The 17,741-nt window shown below is 44.1% G+C and overlaps 1 pseudogene; it reads left to right on the top strand.

The window, feature by feature from the left end:
• The first annotated feature begins 11,438 nt into the window (after positions 1-11,438).
• On the top strand, positions 11,439-11,560 carry LOC140694241 (U4 spliceosomal RNA; annotated as a pseudogene).
• Positions 11,561-17,741: the final 6,181 nt, after the last annotated feature.

Genomic DNA, 17,741 nt, shown 5'->3' with positions numbered 1-17,741 from the left:
GACACCTTTTTGTGGTCCCACAGGATGATGTGGAAAGAATCGAGATCCTACCCTTCAAGAGCACCGCACTTTTCTTTTAAGATGTGATTATCCCAGAACAGTGGTTGTCAACCTTTTGGAATTTGCCACACTCTTGCATTCTAGAGTTTTGGCAGCATCCTTGAAGGAATTGAATAACCCAAAGCATCTAAGAAGAACACAGAAATCACTATTACAATATGATAACATCAAGAAGTTTCCACGAAAGCTTCCGGACTGCTGGCTTCATCCGTTCCCTTTCTCCAAGGCTGTCTGTGGGGCTGCGACCAGAGCTGTCTGCTGCCCTGACTTTATCCTCACATCTTCGTGGTGCAAAATCCCTCCCACTTCCCAATAAGCAGATGCGCTTTCTTTAATGACCCGTTATATATTCACAAAGCTGTGTCACGCCCATTCAGCGTTATCACTCACAGGGCTTTCAGTGACAGTAGGAAGTCAACAGCAAAGACAAAATCGTTACGCTCTGATAAAAACATTCTGTCGTGTGATTTGATGAGGGAACACGGGGCACCTCTGCACCCAGCACACCTATTGAAAACCACTGTGAGCATTACATCAGTGTTTACTGAACCCCCATGGCCCCCAGAGAGTAATATTCCAGGCACGGGGTGGGGGGAGGGTGACAGAGTGGTCCCTTCCATCAAAGACATAATATACTTTGGAAAATGGAATATAGGTGTGTTATCCAAAGAACACATGGATACATGGTATCATTATAAGAACCAATTAACACTGTGGGTGTAAAGCTCAGTCCACAATTCAGGTGCACAGAAAACACTGTATTTTTAAATTAGCTTTAAAGAAACTTAAATCCAACACCAAATACCCAGCCTACTGAAACGCCCAGCACTCATGTTGTGGAGGAGCACAGGGAACACCCTGCTGTGACCCACACCTCTCCCCTCCCTTCTCAGAAGACCCTCTCTCTCCTGCCTTCCCTCTTTCTCTCTCTCCTTCTCTTTCTTCTTGGACGCCTAGCATCCTCTCATTAACTACAATTATACAATTATGATACAACACAACGAAAACTAACAGATGGTGTTCCTCCTGTGCCAGGCATTGCTGTTGTGTTTTATTATTTTTACTCATCTGTCCTGATGAGACAGGAGAGAAAGGGGCAGGTCACAACCATTCAAAGAAGGACACATCCATCAGCACCAAGATGGTGGAAGATTCAACTCCCAGTGGACCTTGAGCTTCAACAGATGCTCACTGAAATACAATAACTGCTATGTGGTCCTCCTGTGGGCGCCATGACAGTTCCAAGTCTGACCATCAAAGGTCAAAATCCTGGCCCAGTTCCTGGGAATCCCAGCCCCTTCCCCAAAGCAGCATATGAAGTTACTGAGCCCACAAACCTAGTAACTCCCACGCCTCATGGCCAGTCTCATTTTCCATAGCCAACTCCATGATCCAAGGCCACTGCTCTCCATTCTGAGTCGGACGGCCCACATTCTGCCTTTGGAATAGAATGGATCTCGCTCTGTCACTCTGGCCTTTGTATTCTAAGGTGATGGCAGGAAGTTTGTTACTGCTTGATTCTGCTCCAAAAGACCATTCCTAGTAACCTGGCTGTCTCATCTGAGATGGCCCGCACTCTGTCCATGGAGGGGGCATCTCTCTGAATAAATCTACCTCCCCTCTACTGTGACTCACTCTTGAATTCTTTCCTGCACAAAGCCAAGGACCTTCACATGATGAGGCAATTCCCAAGGACTCACCTTTGATCTGGGACACAGCCATCCTCTCGCCCCACTTTTCCTGTATCACTTATTCAGCTTTCTGCAATAACGCTATTATTATCTTCATTCCCAGCTGAGAAAACCAAGTCATAGAAAGGGGCTTTGTCCAAAGTCAGACAATGGGAAAATCAGCTGACTCTTTGTTAGGGCATTTAGACCTCAAGAAACTTCTGTGTTCCATATGAAAAGGAATCTCTGGATGTGTATGTATGACTGAAACATGATGCTGGACACCAGAAATTGACACATTGTAACTGACTGCACCTCAATGAAAAACAAAACAAAGCAAAATAAAATAAAGTAGAAAGAAGCTTCTGTTTTCCAACACCCCCCTGTTGGCACAGTGCTGTGGAAGTTTCGTCACAGAAAACGTGAGCCACAGACAAGACTAGGACATGAGTATGTTCTCGTTTTCTCCTTCTTTTTTTAACCATAAATTAAGCTCAGCCCTATTTTAAACACCAGTAGAAAAACCTTACAGATTTGGAGTTTCCTTATGATAGTTTTTTTTAACAGAGTGGGTTTGGATTTGAATAGCATTGCCTGGCACGGAAGGTTGAACTCGCTTGTCCAACAAGAAACATTCAACTTTGTGAATTTATTACTCAATTTCATCTAGATGCTGGACAGCTGGAAGCCATCCTGTGGTGGTGAGTTCCAGCAATATTAATCTGTGGGTTTATGGGAAGCAGGGTCAAGGATGTTTAGATCACAAATCTTCAGCCTTGACCCTGAGGTTTTTCAGAGCCATGGGAAATTTCAAATAACATCCAAGTGAAAAGCAGTGTCCTGGACTCCAGAAAGTACTCTGTGGAGGGCTCCTGCCCTTCCAAGGCAGAGGAAGATGGAGATGAAGAACACCCTCTCCCTCTCTCTTGGTTCTCTCTCTCTCTCTCTGTCTTTCTAAGCAATTTTGAAAGCTAAGGCTAAATCAATATACTCTTGACACTATATTTCCAGAAAAGTCAGATTTCTGGGATGTCTAGAAGTTGTTCCCATCTCAGTGAACATTGTGAAAAATCAAGACTTTTTTTCCCCTGATAATTCATCCAACATGATCAAACGTGAAATGATATAAATTTATTGTGTTATGTTTTTCTTACTCCCAATAATAATTATGATGCAACAGCCTTCATTTTTACCATTGGCCCTTCTTTTCATTTAAAGAAAATTGAGGGTGGAGGTAATTAGGGTTTTTTTTTTTAATCATTTTTATTTTAATGAAAGTACTGGGGATTGAACCCAGGACCTTGTGCATGCTAAGCATGTGTTCAGCCACTGAGCTACGCCCTACTGCCTCAGCCTTCATTTTCAAAGGGAACATAAAAGGTCTGATAGGTATTTCAGGAAGAAAACACAACAAGTGATTGCTTCAAAGCCTGTTGTGTAACAGCTGAGCCCTGGCACCACCACCACCAAACAGCAAATGTGCCAAAGACAGCAAGATGCGTTAGGGAGAGAAGGCATGGTGCTCAAGCCAAAGCCCCCACCAGATAGATGAAGGAGGGCATGACCCGTGCATGAAGAAGGGGGATGCTGGAAGGGACCACACGGTGCTGGGCAGTAACCAGAACATCAGTTTCGTTCCAGACCTCAGACATGGCAGCTGCTATGTGTCCTCTGATGCAGTCACTTGGAGCCAAGTCCTCGGACACATTAAGCTTTTTAAATGCCACCTGGCCATGCCGAGAAATCTTCTGCAACAAAGATCAATTTCAGTGATCCCCAAATAAAGAGGAAGTAGAAAGCTAAACAAACACAACATTAACACAAGGCAAAACTCTAACTTGCAGCCGACACACTACCCTTCGGTGCAGTCACACGTGATTTGAGCTCCATCTGAAAACTTAACGCAGATTACAGAATAGCTTGGCAGCTCCCCCTTCTCGCATTGCTGGGTGAGTTTCTCATGGCTGAAGCCAGCTTCCTTACAAGTAAACCCTGAACGTCATCTTTTAAACTCAAATTAAGAATTCGGTGGCAGGATTCTCAGTTCCCAGGTGGAAGAGGGGCAGAATGTGTTTGAATCCATCTCCAATCAGTCACCAACCAGAAAGCCTTCCAGAAAAGATGCTCAGAGTTTAGAGGGAAGGGAAGGTCTTAGCCCAGAGAAGATGACTTATCACAAAAGCTCCATCTCCTCCTCCATGGCGGCCTTATCTCACTCTTCTAGACAAGGGAGCAGAGAAGAGAGAGAAATAAACAAAACCTGAGATAAAACAAGGATGAAGTGATGGCTGTGAATGCACCCTCTGCCAGTTAAAAGCAAGATGATTATTTAACAATTAGCATGGTTGCCCCCTTAATTAGAAGCATATCACATTAATGAAAGTTTTACCAAATAATTTCCAATTTGGCTGAAATGATTATTCACCCTAGAACTAAGAACCACTGGGGCAAACTTAATGCCATCCACTCTCCATATCCCCGGATTCCCCTTCAGTGGGTTTAACCAACCATGGAATGAAAATATTTGAGGGGTGAAAAAAATCCAGAAAGTTCCAAGAAGCAAACCATGAATTTGCCATGCTCAGGCCACTATTTACACAGCCTTTACATAGAATTTACAACTATTTACAAGCATTTACACTGTATTGATGACTATTTACACGGCTATTACATGGTATTCACAACTATTCACACAGCATTTACATTGTATCAGGTATCATAATTAACCTAGCAATGATTTAAAGTGTACAGGAGGATGTAGGCAGGCTGTACGAACCACTGCCCCATTTTATACAAGGCACTGAGCATCCAAGGATGTCAATGTGATGGGAGGCATCCTTGGAGCCCCCAAGAGGTGACTGAACATTCTGGATCCTTGTTATTAGGGCTTCTGTGACTTTGTATCACTCAGGACAGCAGCTCTCAAAAGTGTGATCTACAGACACACTAGGAGTCCTCAAGCTCTGTCCAGAGGGAACGTCAGGTCAAAACTCTTTCCACAATAATAAGGAGAAGTTTTGCCCTTCTCACTGGGCCAATATCATATTTACAAGGCAAAGCAATAGTGAGTTGGTGAGCAGAACATCTGGTACCTTAGCCTGATCCATCCCTCGTATCTCTGAACCTAGGAGTTGAAGCAGGGAAACTGTTTGACCTAAGTGTGTCCTTGATGAATCAGTTAAGAGTATTAATTTTATTAAGTCTCAATACTTAAGTTCACTCCTTTTTTTTTAGCATTTCATGTGACAAAATATGTACAAAGCCCTTCTGCTCTCTGCCAAAGTAGAGTGTTGTCTCAAGGAAACTTATGCAATTCTTTGAGTCATGAGCTGGCCAGACATTTCAATCCATAGAGCATGATAAATGATTCGCTCATCCAACTAGTGTGTCTTAGTCTGGACGGAGGGTCTCCTGGCGGTCCAGTGGCTCCCGCTGAGGACTGCACCCCTCAAGGGGCCACTGGAAACTGGGATGCAGCTCCCACTGAATGGAGAGGAATAACCACTGAGTGGCCTTACACTGTTCTCCCACAGACTCCTAACCAGAAAAGAGAAACAAGGTTGACAGAATCAAACAGAAGAGGAATGAAGAAGAAAAAGAAAAAAGTAAAATTTCAGGGGACAGGTCATTATAGATTTTTAAAAGCCGAATAGCAGGGAGGGTATAGCTCAGTGGTAAAGTGTGTGCTTAGCACACAGGAGGTCCTGGGTTCAATCCCCAGCATGTCCATTAAAACAAATAAGTAAACCTAATTCCATCCCTAAATAAATAAATAGGAAAAAATTTACAAAGCAGAATAAAACTGACTTACTGAACATGTTTCAAATTTTATCACACACATACCAACGCAGTACATTTGACCAGGTTAGATGACAAATTGGTTTACCAAATCATGAACCAGAACACATGAAACACAGGCTTTAATGCTGGCTTTAAACATTTGGGAGTGAGAGGAGGGTGAGAAAAAAAACCTAGGTGATAGTTTATTAGGTTAGCAAATTCTGGTAGCTTTTCCTGATATAAACTAGAAAGTAACACAGTGCTAATTATCGGGAGACAGAGTTAATGCATGGACTGATCAGTAATACGTATAAAATGAGGTTTCCACTACCAAGAAGACAGGTGTCTGCTTGATGGAGAGGCAAAGTTAGACGGTACAACCGCCAGTAATTTCACAGTCTGTGATTCTTCATAAAACTTTTAAAGATCAATTATGTCCTATCAATGTCAGGCCCACGCCAAACTAAGTGATTTATATACGAATCCCCTCACAGATGAAGTAATTGTTGAGTGAGCAACTTATCTTTATTAAATATGAATTCAAGAGATTAGAAACTGGTAAGCAATTTACACTCAGGACTTTCTCTACGCTTTTTAATTCACCTCCGCTTTCTGTTTTAAAAATATACCCTTTAAATAATGAGAGGACAAGAGAGATTGCTTTTATTTTAGCATGAAATTAAACACGGTAGTTTAATGCAGTGATTCATCTGTGTCCATAAAATTTAGGTGATATTACATTTAATCCAGGTTTTCAAAGTAAGGGCTTTCAGTGGCACTGCATGGCAATACAAATTCCATTCCCCTAGAGCTGGCTTCATTTATAGGTTATGCAAACATGCCTGCAGTGTCCACTGCAACCCTGAAGACAGAGTGTCAGGCACAGATGAGCAAAGCGCACTCTCTGATCTCAAGGAGCTCACGGTCTAATGGTGGGAGAAAACTTCACATCAACACATCATCATAAATCAGGATGGAAAGGGGGCAGGGTATAGCTGAATGGTAGAGTTCCTGCTCTAAGCATGCATGAGGTCCTGGGTTCAATCCCCAGTAGCTCCATTAAAAAAAATTAATGAATATAAAATGGGATGGAAAGATAGAGTGGCAGAAATGTGCAATTGGCAGGCACATAACGCAAGGGTAACGAGGAAACACCCCGGGCCACCCGCTTGCTGTCCGCCAGCGCTCAGGAGCACTTGCTGCGAGCGTTGGTGACTGAGGACCGCATGAACACTGAGCACGCGCTCTGCTGCTGCGCTACACCCTCCCCGCCCTCCCTTTTGTTTTAATGTTACCCTTTTTGATAGATCCAATCCACTGAAACAGTCAATGTTTGGAGTCAGTTTAACACTTTGCCCAATTTTTATTGCTCTTTTTTTTTATCCTGAGAGGGTCTATATTTAAATATTAGGTCAAGGAGAAGCCTAGGTCTTCTTTTGCTCTGCTTCTTAATAATCTTAGATTAAACCCTGCTAAAGAAAAACCCCTTTGAAATCATATTAAATCTCCAGAAGAATCGGGGAAAGGGCCACACGCAGCCTAACACACCAACAGCATTACTAAATCTTTTATCAGCCCCCAGCTCTCACGTTACTGTGAGCCGCAAATGAGTTGAAGTATTTCTGCAAAGTCCACCCTGTGAGACAGTCAGGTTACTAGGAAAGATCTTTTGGAGCAGAATCAAGCAGTAATCACCTTCCCCACCATCACCCTAGAATGCTTAGAACTTAAAGGAAAGTGTCACATAGTAACTGGATTCAACATCCTATCATGAAAAATAGTGATCAAGGATTATATAACCAGCTTATGAATAAATGTATAAAGAGAATAAGTGAAATTAACACAAGACCCTCTTATTATTTATATTCCCAATAACCCAGGGAGGACGAAAAAGGAAATCACACCACTATTCAGTATTTTCTTCATTGAAGTGTAACGTACAGCATTAAGAACAATGTAGGCATAGAATATACAGCAATTATACTTTGCAAAACCTCAGAACGCTTTTAGTCCCCTCAACCCCTCTGCAGAAGATATGCGAGGCAAACCGGACTGTCTAAATCTTTCAGGTGCAACTCATTCATCAGAATGTATTTTAAGAAAGAAAAGCCTAAAGATAGTTTTTAAAAAATGAATTCTTTGTACTGAGATGTAGGTCACAGGTCAGTGTGCTCTCAGCAAGTCGAAGCTTACATTTCACAGTTGCATTTACATTCATTAAATCGATCAGACGTGCAATAATCCAGTCTTTTGCAAAAGCTGAAATGAGTCATTAAGGATCACGTAGAGACGGAGCCTTAGATATAAAACTAGCAAATTTCATTTTGCTTATTCAGCACCCACCAAAAAAAGAAAAAGTGATCATCTCTTCTGTGCAGACATTGAACAAGTTCCTGGAGATTCAAAATACCATGGCAAACAGGTTGTAAGGGAAATGTGGCCAAGTAATTGGGAGATGTGGAGACATCTTCACAGAAAAATCTAAGCCCTGAAGGTTGAAATTCATCATTAAAGGTGGAAAGGAAGAAATGCCAGGCCCAGGGGCCCCACTGAGGCACCGAGACATGGCAGGACAAGGAAGCACTGGGGGAATTCTGTCTAGCTCATGCCACCAGGATGTGAGCATGTTAGGCAGTTAGGTAAGTGGGGGCAGTAAGGTGGAGGAGAGAGGGGATGGTCCAGAAGATGGTGGTATACCCATCTTCAGCACAAAGGGACTTTACTCCCTCTAAATGAGTGCCAGTAAGAAACCAATTAGAACCTGAAGGCGACAAGGACTCAACTGGACATGACGCATTGCTCACTGTAATATAATTAGCATTCCAATTTAGCCCCCACCATGGGTTTCTCTGTGTGCATCATGGGTAAGGACATGTGCAAAGGGGACAGGTGAGACTCAGCACTCCAAGGGCAAGAGTCATCAATCCATCAAGAGACCACCTCTCAGTGAGAGTACAAGAGAGGAAACAAAGACCGCTGCTGTCAACCCTTGGCTCAGCCCGCCTCCCCTTCTTGGAGGTGTCCTTTCGCTTTGTTAATAAAATCTTTAAAATCTTTCATTACACAACGCTTCCATCTCCTGTCTGAATTCTCTCTCAGGCAAGACAAGAACCGAAGTTTTTTTCCCTTCCCTTTTGGAGCAACAAGGACATCAGTGAAAATGGCAGGAGATGGGACAGCTGTCAAGACCACACAGTGGGGATACCACAGGCTACACTGGAAGTAAGTGGCAGAACCAGGTGCAGAAAGATGCAGATAGAAGGAGAGTCTGCAGCCTTGTGATAACCCGGAGGCACAGACACAACGAAGATGCTGGCCCACCTGTGCAGTTGGGAACTGCTGGGGGAAAGCGAGAGAAGGAAACAGAACTGAGAGCCTCAACAGAGGCAGAGTAATCAGGAACTGGCAACTGAATGGATATGGAGAGGGTGGCAGACTCACCGACATGTGGGCTTGGGATAATGCAATTTAATAGAGAAAGGGGACCCAGAAGAGCAGGTTTACAGGGAGAGATAATGAAGTCAGTAACTTTCCATGGTGGGTAGGCAGTGCCTACAGGTCTTCCGAGCAGAGATGCTCAGTGCATGATTCAGGGCTGGGACAGCAGAGGGGAGGAGCTGGATGTAAGTGATTGTCAAATTTGAAAGATGTGAAGGTGTTTGAGACCAATGCCTTTGCTTCCTTCTCCTTGTCCCTGGTGCCTTGCACACTGTCTGGCATAGAGTAGGCACTCGATGAACTTTTACTATTTAATTATACTTCTGAAGGAATGAGCATAAAAGGAAAAGATGAGGCTTTAAAAATAGAACCTTATACGTATAGTTTGGGGCACAACTAATGTTTAAGGGCAGTCAAAATTACAGATTCCAAACACAAAAATAAGAAAATATCAGAGAAAAGGGAGAAACCCAGGAAAGAGGGATGCCTTAGAGGCCAAGGGAAAACACAGTAGTGTGTGGAGAACAAAATGAGAGAGTCCCAGTGCCAGTAGAGAATTACAAAGAAGGAAGCTAACACTGAAATGCAAATTAATTCATTTCTGGAGCATATTTAACCAATGTGGGCAGATCATCGGCTAGGAGCTAGCTTTAGGGAAGCAGAATTTTAATCCAGTAATTACTTAACATTCATATGTGCAAATTCCTCAAGATTATTCTTTATATTTAGTACTAATTAAGCAAAGACAGTTTCACTTAATCTCATTTAGCTAATACGATACATGGGACCGAGAGACATGTAGCTTGCTGGAGTTTCCACAAAATTCAAAATGCTGCTGTTCAACTATTTGTGTCACATTCACTCATTACATCATTTTTCAGTGACAAAAGTCTTTTCTCCTAAGCTCTTTGCAGAAGCCTGTCAGAGAAGCAGTCTGCTCCCTCTTGCCAGACGTTCCCCGAGGCTTTCCCACCACCTCCTCCTCTGCGGCTGCCTTGGGGTTCTTTCTTCTCGCATCTACTTTTCCTACGTGAAAGTACTGCTCCAAATGCAGTGTCTTTGGCCAGACACTAAATGTAATCAAATAAGTATCTAGAGAAAGAACACTTAGCAGACATCTACAAGGAATTTTAGCTCCAAGAATCACAGAAACCATGGTTTGAACATCGTTGTTTTTTTTTTTTTTTAAATAGAGATACTGGGGATTGAACCCAGGACCTTGTGCATGCTAAGCACGTGTTCTACCAATGAGCTCTACACTTTCCCCCCAAAAAATCTTTAACGATCATTTAGTCCCAGAGCTCTCAAGTCTTACTGCTTATCAGAATCACCTGGGGAATTATTTATAAATCAGGGCTTCTCAATGTTTTCCTACAACACTTGCATCAGACCCTAACTAAGTGCCAAAGGGACTGCTGTGGTACCTGGCCTCAGGGCACCGACCTCCTGAGGGCCGAAGGAGCTGGTTGATATCTCAGACCACACCGGTAGCCCTGTGCCATGAAGGGTCAACTCCACAGCTCGGGTTACTCACACACTGAGCATTGCAAAGAGAGGACTGGTCCTTGACATGCACCTACGTGGTATTTTTAGACAGGGACATGACAGTAGAGCAGAGTCATGAAGTTGCTGGGGTGATCTCTACCTGCCAGAACAGCAAGGAACCCCTTTATTAAAGCCTGTGAAGGGCGGGGTGGGACCAAGGTTGGAGCTGGCTGGAGGAGCTTTCTCCCTGTAGACTGCCCAGTGACATCAGGGCTTCAGAGGAGCGAGTGGTTATACTGGGGGAATGTGATGGCTCCTGGTACACTCTGTGAACTGTGCTCTCATAATGGGGTTTTTTTTACTTGTTGTCAGAAATGTATGCTGCATTATATGATCAGAAGCCATATTATTAAAGTTTAGATGGAAGGGCTCAAAAAAGAAAGCTCTGAGCCCTTGGAATTACCTTCCTGGTAAGAGCGAGGTCTTGGACCACGCTGTATCACTCAGGCGCTGATGCCTGACTGATGCCCTCCCCTCCCAGTTAAAACCCTGGACACCAAGGCGTGAGGGAGCTTACCTAACGACAGTGCTTTGCACATGTTGTCACATGTCATTGCTGAGAGAATTTGGTACATCCCTGTCTAACTCCACAGAGCAGACAATGGCCCCTGGGTTCTCCTAGACTTTGCCCTTTACATCTTTCTCTTTTCTTGATATTAATCTGTGTCCTTTCACAACAGACCTTAACCACAAGTAAGACAGCTTTCCTGAATCCTCTGGGCCCTAGCGACCGTGAGTGGTCTTGGGGGACCTCTAGTCACAGCGAACTTGGGTTTGGCAGCTCACCATTTGAAAGCCAATACTCTAGAGACAAGTGTGGGTCAGAAACGAAAGGTCACTTTATTTAGAAGGACTGCAACCTTGGGAGAAGGTAGACTCATGTCCAAACGCCAACTCCAAGGTTTCTGCTCAACCATGAGTTTTTAAGGGGAAAAGGGGGAAACCATTTTTGCGCAGTGGCAGTATCATAGCCAGTGAGGTTTATCCAAGGGGTGACTGTTGCTAATTGAAAACTTTTCCCAATACCCCTCCATGACAACTTGAAATATAGTTGGCATTAAAAAAAAGAAGAAGAAGAAGAAGAAGAAAAGAGGGAGACCGTCTCAGTTAATCTTTAGGGTGGGGGTTAGATTCTTCACCACGTTCCATTGCCTGCAGACTTACTGACTCCTGTGATTTTTCTCTAGACGTTATCTTGCCCATGTGGTCCACTTGCAGAATAGCTAAAGAGAAAGCTGGGGGAACAGATCTAGTCATCCATTAATCACTTATTCTTGTTTCCTACTAAAGGTTCGGGTTTAAACTATAGCGAGGCTCCAAGGCCAAGGGGCTGCCTCCACTCCCACAAGCTCATTCATGACACACTGTTCAATGCCATCGGGAAGCTCTGACCTGTATCATGAGGCTCTCCCGAAGCTCACTGCATCATAGCATCCATCCAGAAGTCTTTGTATTTTACACAATCTCTGGGTTCATCTGAAACAGCCAGTGAGCCACTAGTTTTAAAACAGGCTTTTAGACAAATGCATAATTTCATGTAGCCACCACTATAGCATCATACAGCATAACTTCATTGCCCTAAAATTCCCTTGTGCTCCATCTATTCATTCCTCCCTCCCTCCCTCTCCCCAAACATGTCATTATGCATTTGTCAAAACCCATAGAATGTACAACATCAAGAGTGAACCCAAATGTAAACTATGGACTTTGGCTGATAATTATGTGTCCATGTTGATTCACCGATTGTACCAAATATGCCACACTGATGAGGGAGGCTGAGGGTAGGGGAGTATATGTGTGTGGGTGGGGAGGACTGTGTGCGAACTCTGTATTTTCTGCTCAATTCTGCTGTAAACCTGAAACTGGTCTAAAAAAATAAAGTCTATTAATAAAAATAAACAAACAAACAAAGAACTGGTCTAAAAAAATAAAGTCTATTAATAAAAATAAACAAACAAACAAAGAAAAGAAACAAATAAACCAGACTTTTAGGAGCTTCTGATCTAGCCAACCAGCCATGTGTTGCTTAAAATAACCTTTTAAAAAATCCCTTTTATTTGATTTGTAAATTTCTAGAGATCGGAAATTCACAAGCTCCCAAGACAGCCCTCTTCAGTATTTAAGTGATTCACACCGTTGGAAAACTTCTTCCTTCTATATGTAAAATATCTCCACATGAATTCTGGGCTTTGCTCTTAGTTATAAGCACTTGAGGCCATTCAGAGTAACCCTCACGTGCCTTCCACAGAACAATCCAAACACTGCAGTGTTCTTGTTCCTGCTCAGTCTTCTCTTGTCTTATCACGTGGTGTCTTATCAGTGGATCTCAATCAGGCTGATGGAAAAGGAGGTCTCCAGCCATCATCTGCATCAAGACCCTCGGGACAGTAACCACAGTAAGCATGAGGGTAGAATATAGCTATGGGTCTGGGAGAGAAGTCACAATTTTTAAGTAATACAATCTTTATTCTAATGCTTTATTTTTATGATTGTAAGATTGTATCAAACAAAGAAAAACCAGTTTCACAAGAAGAAACCCTCGCCATATATCCATTCAATGTGTATAGACCCCAATATCACAGATATATACTGATTTAAAGAAAGATAAATGATATTATTGTTCACTTGGGTTATGCAGAAGCCAAGAGTCCATTAAAAATAGAATAAACCCTGGTAAGTATCAGGCAGGTGGATGAGGGAGAGGGTATATTTCCAAGGAAGAAGAAATGACTTTTCTTTTTTTTTTTGGAGGAGGGGGATAAACTGGGTTTATTTATTTGTTTATTTTTTGAGTGGCAGTACTGGGGAGTGAACCCAGAACCTCATGGATGCTAAGCACACACTCCACCACTGAGCTATACCCTCCCCCTAGAAATGACTTTCTGAACTTGTGAAATTTGGAGAAAGCGCTAAGCCAGCATGGTACAGCACCTCAGGACTCTATTTACTAGCTGCCTGCCTGCAGACAAGGAGAATTTTGTCTGCCCTCTGCCTTGTGAGACCCTGTCCCTGTGGAGTGTGGCCTGTGGTTGTCCAGCTCTTCCCGTAAACGGCAGCTAATTCTGCCTACGTCAGCGGCACAGTACTGAAATACATTGTGCGACCACACATCCCTCACGTCCTCCGACTGACTTTCCATCAGTAATAAAGCTTTTATTCTCCCCAAGGGTCCGGCTCCAATTTTTTTCTCCTCACATATTTGAGTTTGAAAGGGTAAAAAAAAAGAGTTACTTGGTGGCCCCCTTTCCAAGACTGTGAGTGCAACACACGAGTATAAACTGATTCTCAGAAGTCCAACCCAGATCCAACCCCAGCTTCTCAAAGCGGTCCTGACCCCTCTAGACTAGACAGAAGTAACTTTTCCTCTGTTACGTGTTTGGAACCTTCAGTTCACCCTGAGATCAAGCTTCTTTCCATCTCGTATACATACATGTATTCCTCCCACGTGACTCTGATCTCGGGGTCTGTGTTATTACTCCTCCTTTCTGCCCCTCGGCTGCTACCTGAGCACCATCCATACTTGAAGATGGCCGAGAAACCCTCCCAAGCCTCTCAGACACCCAGGACAGACATGCTTTGTGAGTCACGTGACTCTCACAGTCTACAACCAACCAACCTCTCCTCTTTTCCAATTTGATCCGTGGCAGGAGACGAAGCTTACTGCTGTGACTTCCTGCCTCTCTGCCAGGCTGTCCCTACTGGAGTCAGGCACCAGTGTGCCCTTGAAACACTTCTTCTGTCCCTTTCGCAGACTGTTACAGCCCTCCAAAGTCACCACATACCGCGGGCCCTGGCATCCTGGTGTCATTCGTTCTCATTGCACTATTGGCCAAGCATCATCGAATTGGGAGAAGCCTGGCATAAATGCCTACGGAAGGTCTCAGTTTCCAAACCTCTTGACTAAAGAACATTTGGTGTGAAATAAAGCACGCAGGTGTGGCAATGACTCTTTTCTAAAAGGAGATCCAAATGTCACATCGATGCCATAAATAGAGCAAATTTTGCTTTGGTGACCTTTGCATTCTTTAAAGGCTGAGCTCTCTTCTCTGCTATAAAATCTGATAGAAAATTGCCTCTTGAAGCCAACTATAAAAACCAAATGTTTCAGTGCAGCGGGGAGCCTCGGAGGGAGGTGTTAAATAACCCCAACTTTCTTATTCCTCCTAATATGTTCCTAATATTCTTCTTTTGTTCAAGGAGGGCATTTGGGCTTAGAACCTTCCAGCTGAGCTGGAAAGGCATCGGATATGGTGTATAATTTAAGACACTCAACAGAGCTGACAAGCACTAATGGAGACGGGGTTAAACAAGTTGATGGGGTCGGAAACGTCAGGATACAGATGCAAAGGAGACATTCAAGGTCAATCGGCAGGTTGAGGACGATACAGGAACACAGTCCACCGGCCACCAAGAAGCTGGAATAATCAGAGGCCTGGGTCGGAGAGCACGAAGTCTCTCCCTGGGCCTCAGAGCCTCGAACCGAAAAGAAAACCAGCAGGAATACCCCTCTCACCTTCACCCTTAGCTAGTTAAAGCCAGCCGGAAATACCAACACCAGCATTCACACAGCAGCACTTCTCCGATGTTTGCTGTCAACAGGAATCGTGCTGAAATTCAGATTCGGATTCTGTGGGTCAGCGACGGGGCCTAGGAAGCGGCATTTGTAGCACGTGGGTGCTGGGGGCTCGGAACAGTACCCCGAGCCAGACACCCCCTGCGCGCCTCACCCGTGCTCACTCCAGAAGCCCTCCTGGTGGGCGGCGGCTGCATCTCGCTCATCTCAGAGGGCGCGGAGGGGTTACAAACGTGCCCCATTGTCATCACTCATGAACGCAGAGCGTGATTTGAACCCGGGCAGCCTGATCCCAGCGCCGGTGCTGGAGTAACGGCCAGGCTGCCCCGCTCGCCCAGGGCCAGCCCGGGTACCTACTGCGCCACTGCCCTCTGCGGACACACCCAGTGCTGGGCGCACCCAGGCTGCAGTGGCCGAGCTGATCCTGGCCACCATCCCTCCGGGGTCCAGCTGAATCCGACAGGATGAGAAAGTGGCTCTAGCCGCCACTCTGTGGAATAAGTCACTCGATCTGCCGTGGATGGATCTGCAGTGGCCGCTGCAGCGGAGAGTTTGCGGGGCATCTTCCCCCTTTTATGTGCCGTGTCGTTCCTACCTGCATCTGTCCCTGAGAACTGAAGCACACAGCAGACCAGCGCAACGAACAATGCTCATGCTCTGGCTCTCATCTTTGCCCCCACAAGGGAATCTGGCTCCATCGTCTCAAGACTTTGTATCTCATCCGCCTTTGTGTTTTTAAAAGTCTTGTTTGTCTTTGCGCGGCAGAAAAATGCTGGCATCTCCGCGGATGAAAACAGCAGTAAAAGTCCTGATGTGGAAGGGCCTCTGGGCCTGCTGCCCAGCCGCTCCAGGCAGCTAAAGATTTGAATTCTACTGAGTCACAATCCTCTGGGTCAGAGGCGCGGCAGGGATGGGGAGGGAGCCAGGCTTGCCCGGCAGGTCCCCGCAGCGCTCAGCCTCACCTGGGCACCAGGGAGGCCCTGCGCACCCAGAGGGGCGGCCTCAGCCAGACGTGCGCAGGCACAGGGTTAGCAGCGACCTACTTGCCCATCACCCGGACAGGGAGAATGCAAAATGAATAACACATTGCCTTATAAACAGGGAGGAAACAAAACTTGCTCTCCTGGCCCCCCACCTCCCGTGAGAATGCTTCCCTTCTTTAATATTTATGGATTTTTTTTTCTGATAAATTTCCATCTTGGGTGCAAAGTTAAGAACATGCAAGAATAGGCAGGAAGTTTAAGGGTGGAAAATGCCATGTGACTTCAGTCAGTGTTCACCACGGGCAAATATGTAGTGTTGCCTTTTTCTGTGATGCAATCAATTGCAGGGAACGGAAAGCAACTTTCCCATAATGATATATATTTTCAAAGACATGTTTGGATTTTTGAGGTCAACAAAAGTATTATGTGTGCATAAAGTCAGCCTGTGAAGTATATTATTACAAAACTTAGAGAAAGTCCAATTTACAGCTCTGCCAAATGTTGAGATAAAGTGTTTCTTACTTATTACAACCGATTCTTTCAGCGTAAGTGGATGTAAATATATATGTGCATGTTTGGATAATACAAATATTTTCCAATTAGCTGAGGGATTGAAATGCAATAAAAAGTTTGCATGGTTTTCTTTTTAGATTTTCTTTTAATTTTAATTCATTAGGCAGAGTAGCAGGATAGCAAATATTTAACTCACAAATCAATTCAGAAGTGCAGAGGAAATGTAATGCCTCAGTTTGTCTGTAATTAATCAGCTCTCCTTTCAAGCTGGTTAGCAAGAAAAAACAACCCACATGTCCAATCTGTTGATTTGAGGTCTGATCCCATAGCTTAAATATTACCTTTAAATATTATACAGTTTCTCTGGGTAAAACTGCTTCTCAGCTTTGAATTTGCTTATAAGTCCTTGAGGGCGAAAGGAGCTTGGGACCTCTTGGCTTTGGAGCTAATTGTGGTCTTTGGATCCACATAGAGTCTTTGCATCACATCTTACTCTGGTCCCTCTGGTATCAAGGACCATATCCCTTGTCTGACCGGGGATGTTTGGCCCTTCTCTCATTTCAAGCTGACTCTCTAGCAGATGTAAGTTGCCATTTATTTTCTCCAGGTCAGGGCCCAGGAGTGCCCCTAAGTAATTTAGCCTCCCCTTGGTCAGCACTGGTCGGGTAAACTCCTTTGAGGTGTCAACTGGATTTCCCAGGCAATATGCTGAGTCACAGAAAGACAAATACCACATGAATCCACTCATATTAGGTTATCAAAAATAGTCAAACTCAGAGAAGCAGAGAACACAATAGTGGTTGCCAGGGATGGGGGAATGGGAAAGTTGTTATTCAATAGATAAGAAGTTTCAGTTGTGCAAGTTCAAAAGATCTGCTCTACAACATGGTGCCTGTAGTTAACAGTACCACATTGTACACTTATAGTTTGTTGAGAGAGTAGATCTCATATTAAGTGTTCTTACCACAAAAAGAGAAGAAGGAGGAGGAGAGGAAGAGGAAGAAGGAGAAGGAGAAAGCAAAGAGACACATGGAAACTTAAACTTCTGGAGGTGAGGACTGAATTTATTACCTTGATTGCAGCATTGGTGTACACATATGTCCAAACTCATCAAATGGTATACATTAAATAATGCAGTTTTTAAATATCAATTCTATCTCAATAAAAGTTTTTTAATTA

The sequence above is a fragment of the Vicugna pacos genome, unplaced genomic scaffold (genome assembly GCF_048564905.1).
Source record: "Vicugna pacos unplaced genomic scaffold, VicPac4 scaffold_20, whole genome shotgun sequence".
In the NCBI taxonomy this organism is placed as follows: Eukaryota; Metazoa; Chordata; class Mammalia; order Artiodactyla; family Camelidae; genus Vicugna; species Vicugna pacos.
This window is presented reverse-complemented; position numbering and strand designations above follow the sequence as displayed.